Here is a 9,221-nt window from a genome sequence, read left to right as displayed (position 1 = left end):
AACCCCCCACGTACCTGGTTAGGGCAAAAGAAAAAACTAAACAGAGACAAAAGGATAGGGACGTGTCCTGCACCAGCGGGAGAGAGCTGTGAAGGAGGAAAAGTGTCCACACACTAGGAAGCCCCTTCGGGGGTGGAGATTCGGGAGGCGGAGTGGGGGAGCTTGGGAGCCGCGGAGGAGAGCACAGCAACAGGGGTGCGGAGGGCAAAGCGGACAGACTCCAGCGCAGAGGATCGGGCCGACCGGCACTCACCAGCCGAGAGGCTTGTCTGCTCGCCCGCCGGGGCGGGCGGGACTGGGAGCTGAGGCTCCGGCTTTTGTCGGAGCGCCGGGAGAGGACTGAGGTTGGCGGCGTGAACACAGCCTGCAGGGCGTTGGTGCGCCGCGGCTGGCCGGGAGAGAGTCCGGGGAGGGGTCTGGACCTGCCGAAGAGGCAAGAGACTTTTACGTCCCTCTTTGTTTCCTGGTGCACGAGGAAGGGGATTAAGAACGCTGCTTGAGAGAGCTCCAGGGACGGGTGCGAGCCGCGGCTAAGAGTGCGGAGCCCAGAGACAGACATGGGACGCTAAGGCCGCTGCTGCCGCCGCCAGGAGGCCTGTGTGCGAACACAGGTCACTAGCCACGCGCCCTTCCGGGGAGCCTGTGCAGCCCGCCACTGCCACTGCCAGGGTCCCGGGATCCAGGGACGGCTCCCCGGGAGAGCGCACGGCGCGCCTCAGGCTGCAACGTCAAGCCGGCCTCTGCCGCTGCAGGCCCGCCCCGCACTCCGTGACCCTCCCTACCCCCCGGCCTGGGTGAGCCAGAGCCTCCGAATCAGTGGCTCCTTTAACCTCGTCCTGTCTGAGCAAAGAACAGACGCCCTCCGGCGACCTACACGCACAGGCGGGGCCAAATCCAAAGCTGAGCCCCTGGGAACTGTCAGAACAAAGAAGAGAAAGGGAAATCTCTCCCAGCAGCCTCAGAAGCAGCGGATTAAAGCTCCACAATCAACTTGATATACCCTGCATCTGTGAAATACCTGAATAGACAACGAATCATCCCAAATTAAGGAGCCCTGTGGATGAAAGGCTCTTGGTGCTGCAGCCAGGACTCAGTGCCGTGCCTCTGAGGTGGGAGAGCCAACTTCAGGACACTGGTCCACAAGAGGCCTCCCAGCTGCACATAATATCAAACAGCAAAAATCTCCGAGAGATCTCCATCTCAACGCCAGCACCCAGCTTCACTCAACGACCAGCAAGCTACAGTGCTGGACATCCTATGCCAAACAGCTAGCAAGACAGGAACACAACCCCACCCATTAGCAGAGAGGCTGCCCAAAATCATAGTAAGTCTACAGACACCCCAAAACACACCACCAGACGTGGACCTGCCCACCAGAAAGACAAGATCCAGCCTCATACACCAGAACACAGGCACTAGTACCCTCCACCAGGAAGCCTACACAACCCACTGAACCAACCTTAGCCACTGGGGACAGACACAAAAAACAACAGGAACTACGAACCTTCAGCCTGCAAAAAAGGAGACCCCAAACACAGTAAGATAAGCAAAATGAAAAGACAGAAAAACACACAGCAGATGAAGGAGCAAGATAAAAACCCATCAGACCTAACAAATGAAGAGGAAATAGGCAGTCTACCTGAAAAAGAATTCAGAATAATGATAGTAAGGTTGATCCGAAATCTTGGAGATAGAATGGACAATAGAATGGACAAATTGCAAGAATCAGTTAACAAGGACCTAGAAGAACTAAAGATGAAGCAAGCAACGATGAACAACACAATAAATGAAATTAAAAGTACTCTAGATGGGATCAATAGCAGAATAACTGAGGCAGAAGAACGGATAAGTGACCTGGAAGATAAAATAGTGGAAATAACTACTGCAGAGCAGAATAAAGAAAAAAGAATGAAAAGAACTGAGGACAGTCTCAGAGACCTCTGGGACAACATTAAACGCACCAACATTCGAATTATAGGGGTTCCAGAAGAAGAAGAGAAAAAGAAAGGGACTGAGAAAATATTTGAAGAGATTATAGTTGAAAACTTCCCTAATATGGGAAAAGAAATCGTTAATCAAGTCCAGGAAGCACAGAGAGTCCCATACAGGATAAATCCAAGGAGAAATACGCCAAGACACATATTAATCAAATTGTCAAAAATTAAATACAAAGAAAACATATTAAAAGCAGCAAGGGAAAAACAACAAATAACACACAAGGGAATCCCCATAAGGTTAACAGCTGATCTTTCAGCAGAAACTCTGCAAGCCAGAAGGGAGTGGCAGGACATATTGAAAGTGTTGAAGGAGAAAAACCTGCAACCAAGATTACTCTACCCAGCAAGGATCTCATTCAGATTTGATGGAGAAATTAAAACCTTTACAGACAAGCAAAAGCTGAGAGAATTCAGCACCACCAAACCAGCTCTACAACAACTGCTAAAGGAACTTCTCTAGGCAAGAAACACAAAAGAAGGAAAGGACCTACAATAACGAACCCAAAACAATTAAGAAAATGGGAATAGGAACACACATATCGATAATTACCTTAAATGTAAATGGACTAAATGCTCCCACCAAAAGACACAGATTGGCTGAATGGATACAAAAACAAGACCCATATATTTGCTGTCTACAAGAGACCCACTTCAGACCTAGAGACACATACAGACTGAAAGTAAGGGGATGGAAAAAGGTATTTCATGCAAATGGAAACCAAAAGAAAGCTGGAGTAGCAATTCTCATATCAGACAAAATAGACTTTAAAACAAAGACTATTAGAAGAGACAAAGAAGGACACTACATAATGATCAAGGGATCGATCCAAGAGGAAGATATAACAATTGTAAATATTTATGCACCCAACATAGGTGCACCTCAATACATAAGGCAAATACTGACAACCATAAAAGGGGAAATCGACAGTAACACATTCATAGTAGGGGACTTTAACACCCCACTTTCACCAATGGACAGATCATCCAAAATGGAAATAAATAAGGAAACACAAGCTTTAAATGATACATTAAACGAGATGGAGTTAATTGATATTTATAGGACATTCCATCCAAAAACAACAGAATACACATTTTTCTCAAGTGCTCATGGAACATTCTCCAGGATAGATCATATCTTGGGTCACAAATCAAGCCTTGGTAAATTTAAGAAAATTGAAATTGTATCAAGTATCTTTTCTGATCACAACGCCATGAGACTAGATATCAATTACAGGAAAAGATCTGTAAAAAATACAAACACATGGAGGCTAAACAATACACTACTTAATAATGAAGTGATCACTGAAGAAATCAAAGAGGAAATCAAAAAATACCTAGAAACAAATGACAATGGAGACACAACGACCCAAAACCTGTGGGATGCAGCAAAAGCAGTTCTAAGGGGGAAGTTTATAGCAATACAAGCCCACCTTAAGAAGCAGGAAACATCTCGAATAAACAACCTAACCTTGCACCTCAAGCAATTAGAGAAAGAAGAACAAAAAGACCCCAAAGCTAGCAGAAGGAAAGAAATCATAAAAATCAGATCAGAAATAAATGAAAAAGAAATGAAGGAAACAATAGCAAAGATCAATAAAACTAAAAGCTGGTTCTTTGAGAAGATAAACAAAATAGATAAACCACTAACCAGACTCATTAAGAAAAAAAGGGAGAAGACTCAAATCAATAGAATTAGAAATGAAAAAGGAGAGGTAACAACTGACACTGCAGAAATAAAAGAGATCATGAGAGATTACTACAAGCAACTCTATGCCAATAAAATGGACAATCTGGAAGAAATGGACAAATTCTTAGAAATGCACAACCTGCCAAGACTGAATCAGGAAGAAACAGAAAATATGAACAGACCAATCACAAGCACTGAAATTGAAACTGTGATTAAAAATCTTTCAACAAAGAAAAGCCCAGGACCAGATGGCTTCACAGGCGAATTCTATCAAACATTTAGAGAAGAGCTAACACCTATCCTTCTCAAACTCTTCCAAAATATAGCAGAGGGAGGAACACTCCCAAACTCCTTCTACGAGGCCACCATCACCTTGATACCAAAACCAGACAAGGATGTCACAAAGAAAGAAAACTACAGGCCAATATCACTGATGAACATAGATGCAAAAATCCTCAACAAAATACTAGCAAATAGAATCCAACAGCACATTAAAAGGATCATACACCATGATCAAGTGGGGTTTATTCCAGGAATGCAAGGATTCTTCAATATACGCAAATCTATCAATGTGATAAACCATATTAACAAACTGAAGTAGAAAAACCATATGATCATCTCAATAGATGCAGAGAAAGCTTTTGACAAAATTCAACACCCATTTATGATAAAAACCCTGCAGAAAGTAGGCATAGAGGGAACTTTCCTCAACATAATAAAGGCCATATATGACAAGCCCACAGCAAACATCATCCTCAATGGTGAAAAACTGAAAGCATTTCCACTAAGATCAGGAACAAGACAAGGTTGCCCACTCTCACCACTCTTATTCAACATAGTTTTGGAAGTTTTAGCCACAGCAATCAGAGAAGAAAAGGAAATAAAAGGAATCCAAATCGGAAAAGAAGAAGTAAAGCTGTCACTGTTTGCAGATGACATGATCCTATACATAGAGAACCCTAAAGATGCTACCAGAAAACTACTAGAGCTAATCAATGAATTTGGTAAAGTGGCAGGATACAAAATTAATGCACAGAAATCTCTGGCATTCCTATATACTAATGATGAAAAATCTGAAAGTGAAATCAAGAAAACACTCCCATTTACCATTGCAACAAAAAGAATAAAATATCTAGGAATAAACCTACCTAAGGAGACAAAAGATCTGTATGCAGAAAATTATAAGACACTGATGAAAGAAATTAAAGATGATACAAATAGATGGAGAGATATACCATGTTCTTGGATTGGAAGAATCAACATTGTGAAAATGACTCTACTACCCAAAGCAATCTATAGATTCAATGCAATCCCTATCAAACTACCACTGGCATTTTTCACAGAACTAGAACAAAAAATTTTGCAATTTGTATGGAAACACAAAAGACCCCGAATAGCCAAAGCAATCTTGAGAACGAAAGAAGGAACTGGAGGAATCAGGCTCCCAGACTTCAGACTATACTACAAAGCTACAGTTATCAAAACGGTATGGTACTGGCACAAAAACAGAAAGATAGATCAATGGAACAGGATAGAAAGCCCAGAGATAAACCCACGCACATATGGTCACCTTATCTTTGACAAAGGAGGCAGAAATGTACCGTGGAGAAAGGAGAGCCTATTCAATAAGTGGTGCTGGGAAAACTGGACAGCTACATGTAAAAGTATGAAGTTAGATCACTCCCTAACACCATACAAAAAAATAAGCTCAAAATGGATTAAAGACCTAAATGTAAGGCCAGAAACTATCAAACTCTTAGAGGAAAACATAGGCAGAACACTCTATGACATAAATCACAGCAAGATTCTTTCTGACCCACCTCCTAGAGTAATGGAAATAAAAACAAGAGTAAACAAATGGGACCTAATGAAACTTAAAAGCTTTTGCGCAGCAAAGGAAACCATAAAGAAGACCAAAAGACAACCCTCAGAATGGGAGAAAATGTTTGCAAATGAAGCAACTGACAAAGGATTGATCTCCAAAATTTATAAGCAGCTCATGCAGCTTAATAACAAAAAAACAAACAACCCAATCCAGAAATGGGCAGAAGACCTAAATAGACATTTCTCCAAAGAAGATATACAGAGTGCCAACAAACACATGAAAGAATGCTCAACATCACTAATCATTAGAGAAATGCAAATCAAAACTACAATGAGATATCATCTCACACCAGTCAGAATGGCTATCATCAAAAAATCTAGAAACAATAAATGCTGGAGAGGGTGTGGAGAAAAGGGAACCCTCTTACACTGTTGGTGGGAATGTAAATTGATACAGCCACTGTGGAGAACAGTATGGAGGTTCCTTAAAAAGCTACAAATAGAACTACCATATGACCCAGCAATCCCACTACTGGGCATATACCCTGAGAAAACCATAATTCAAAAAGAGTCATGTACCAAAATGTTCATTGCAGCTCTATTTACAATAGCCAGGACATGGAAACAACCTAAGTGTCCATCATTGGATGAATGGATAAAGAAGATGTGGCACATATATACAATGGAATATTACTCAGCCATAAAAAGAGACGAAATTGAGCTATTTGTAATGAGGTGGATAGACCTAGAGTCTGTCATACAGAGTGAAGTAAGTCAGAAAGAGAGAGACAAATACCGTATGCTAACACATATATATGGAATTTAAAAAAAAAATGTCATGAAAAACCTAGGGGTGTAACAGGAATAAAGACACAGACTTACTAGAGAATGGACTTGAGGCTATGGGGAGGGGGAAGTGTAAACGGTGACAAAGTGATAAAGAGGCATGGACATATATACACTACCAAACGTAAGGTAGATAGCTAGTGGGAAGCAGCCGCATAGCACAGGGAGATCAGCTCGGTGCTTTGTGACCGCCTGGAGGGGTGGGATAGGGAGGGTGGGAGGGAGGGAGACGCAAGCGGGAAGAGATATGGGAATATATGTATATATATAACTGATTCATTTTGTTGTGAAGCTGAAACTAACATACCATTGTAAAGCAATTATACTCCAATAAAGATGTTAAAAAAAAAAATAAAAAAATAAAACAACATACCAGTCTTCAAATTGCTGCCTAGGCTTTTAAAATTTGTGCTCCAAAAGCTTAAAAAAATAAAAACTTTGGGTTCAATGCCAAGAAAGCAGATAGTGCCTATCTCTCAGATTAATTTTCAGTTTAATTATTTAGCTAGTATTTCAGACATTTTTATGTCTAAATCCTCCATTCTCATGAATTTCTATTTTCACTCTCTTAACCACCACATCTTTACATATTGCCCTTACTTTAGCTTGGTCATTTAGCAATCTCCCTGTCATCTTTTAAGTATTAGCTCTGATGCTCCCTCTCTCTCTCTGACACTTTTCCTTAACGTACCAAAGTGACATAAGTGCTTCTCTTCTTGAGTCCTGTTTTATACATAACTTGGATAAAGTCATCATCTCATTATAATGTTATTGTCTACACATCTGTCTTCATTTTCTGTGTTCCTTCAAGGCAGTGTGTGTTTGTATGTATGTTTTTTTCTTTTTGGGACTCAGGGGTCTGGCATGTATATATTAGCCATTCTAATATTAGCACATTTCTCTTTAGATTTCACAAAATCTAAATCACTCCTTTAGCTTAGATTCAAAGTGACTGTACATAGAACCCACTGATATTTTCCTAGCATCAGTAAGTGCTTTTTGCCATTGGGATGATTTGTACAATTGATATTATGTATCAAATGTCTATCCCAGAAAATGTTTATGTCAAAGAACACTTAAACATAAATAGGTATTTATATTGTGAAATTTAAAGATTATTACTCCAACAATGAATTTTCAGTCTGTTGCTCTGATTACAATAACAATTCTCAAACTGTAATGTTTTCTGAGGGAAAGTAATCTGTGGTAAAACAATTAACTCTGTTGGAAAGATTTAACAAAAGTGTTCAAAGTTTCTTAACTTCTCAGAGCCTTTAGTGCACTCTCACAGTCCTATGAGGAAACAAAATTTCTGAACCTTAAATTTGATCAGAGGTATTTTGGAGGGGAGGTGGTGGTGGAGGGTAGCGTACCTACCAATATCTTGAGGAATATAGTTTAGAAAATGCTTAACCATAAAATTCTCTGTTGCTAGAAAGTGGCTTTTAAAGCAAATAGAAAAAGACTTTGTTGAAATGTTTTCAGATTAAGTCTCTAAACATTATCAGATTGTAAAATCATTGTTTCTTTTTAAAGAATATTTTAACTACATTAATTCCCCCAAATTGTTTCAGCCTTAAGCTCAAATAACTTGTTTTATGAAGAACGACAGCAATAATTGGACACCGGGAAAAAATGGAAGAGAAATATTCATTTGAAGAGTCAGTCACCAACACTGTTACTATTTAATATGCAATTTTAGCTACGTATTCATGAGAGAGAAAATCATCCGTGACATTCAGGAACTAGCCAGACAAAGCTAGCCTTCATTGTTGTTAGAAGATGGCCTGCACAGCCCATGGTTTCCTATTAGACACAAAAATCTCATAGAACACCAAAATCAGGCAAGATAACCCTGTAACTGTACTAAAGTGAAGGGGGGGGAAAAAGCAATACCAGTTCATAATTTTGTCTAAGCAAAGACAAAAACAAGGTCACTATGCAAACCACAAAAATATTAGGTTTTATTAATAATAACTATGCCTAATTGTCTAGTATCACTAATATGCGCCAGTCAGCTTTCTAAGGTAATCCAATTACTTACCTGTGCTGAACAGAACCAGATAAAACTTAAGTGGGCACATAATTTCTGCATAAAGACTACATATGCATATAGTAAGAGAAGTCCACTACTGTTTAGTCCTACTTCACAAATTTGGTTCTCAGGTAATTAATTGTATGCCTTACCAAAGGAAAGGGCTTCAAATAGTCTTGGCATATAATACAGTGTGAGTTTTCAAAAAGTAATTACTTTCAGCAGGTTAAAACACGTTTGGGTACTATGTCTGAAAGTGAGTTGCTTCCTCTTTTTACACTGTCAGCAATTAACTGAAAAAGTTCAGAATGTAATGTAATTATCAATTAGTTACTGTTAACTCAGCAAACAAAAATTAATTAAAACGTGAAATAAGCCACAAGATTCATTTGTTTAAGGTGACAAGCCGTTCTGCTTTCTAAGTGAATTGACTGAATGCACAGACTTTAAATAGGAGAGGTGCGGGAACAATTTCCACAATGTTCCACATAATAATTACTTGAGAATTCAATAGCAGGAACTATGTCGAGCTATCTTTACATTTCCAGCGGCTAACAGTGTCCAGCACCTTACAGGTGCTGTTTTTAAGTGATCTTCTCAGTCATAAAATTCCCTTTCCACAGCCCAATATATCCCCCACCTCAAAGAAGTCCATAATATTGTATGCCATGAACTGTTCACAGACGAAAAAGCATTCGAATCTGATGCTTGACATGGTCTACTGGGTCTAAGTTCACTTGCTTTCATTCCTCTATGCTGTTACTGCCTTGGTGGTGGTTTCACTTTTCAGCGTTTGGGTATGTCCTCAAACACAAGACTTTTATAGGTGTTC

This window comes from Stenella coeruleoalba, assembly GCF_951394435.1.
Source record: "Stenella coeruleoalba genome assembly, chromosome: 11".
Classification (NCBI taxonomy): domain Eukaryota; kingdom Metazoa; phylum Chordata; class Mammalia; order Artiodactyla; family Delphinidae; genus Stenella; species Stenella coeruleoalba.
Note: the sequence above shows the minus strand (reverse complement) of the source record.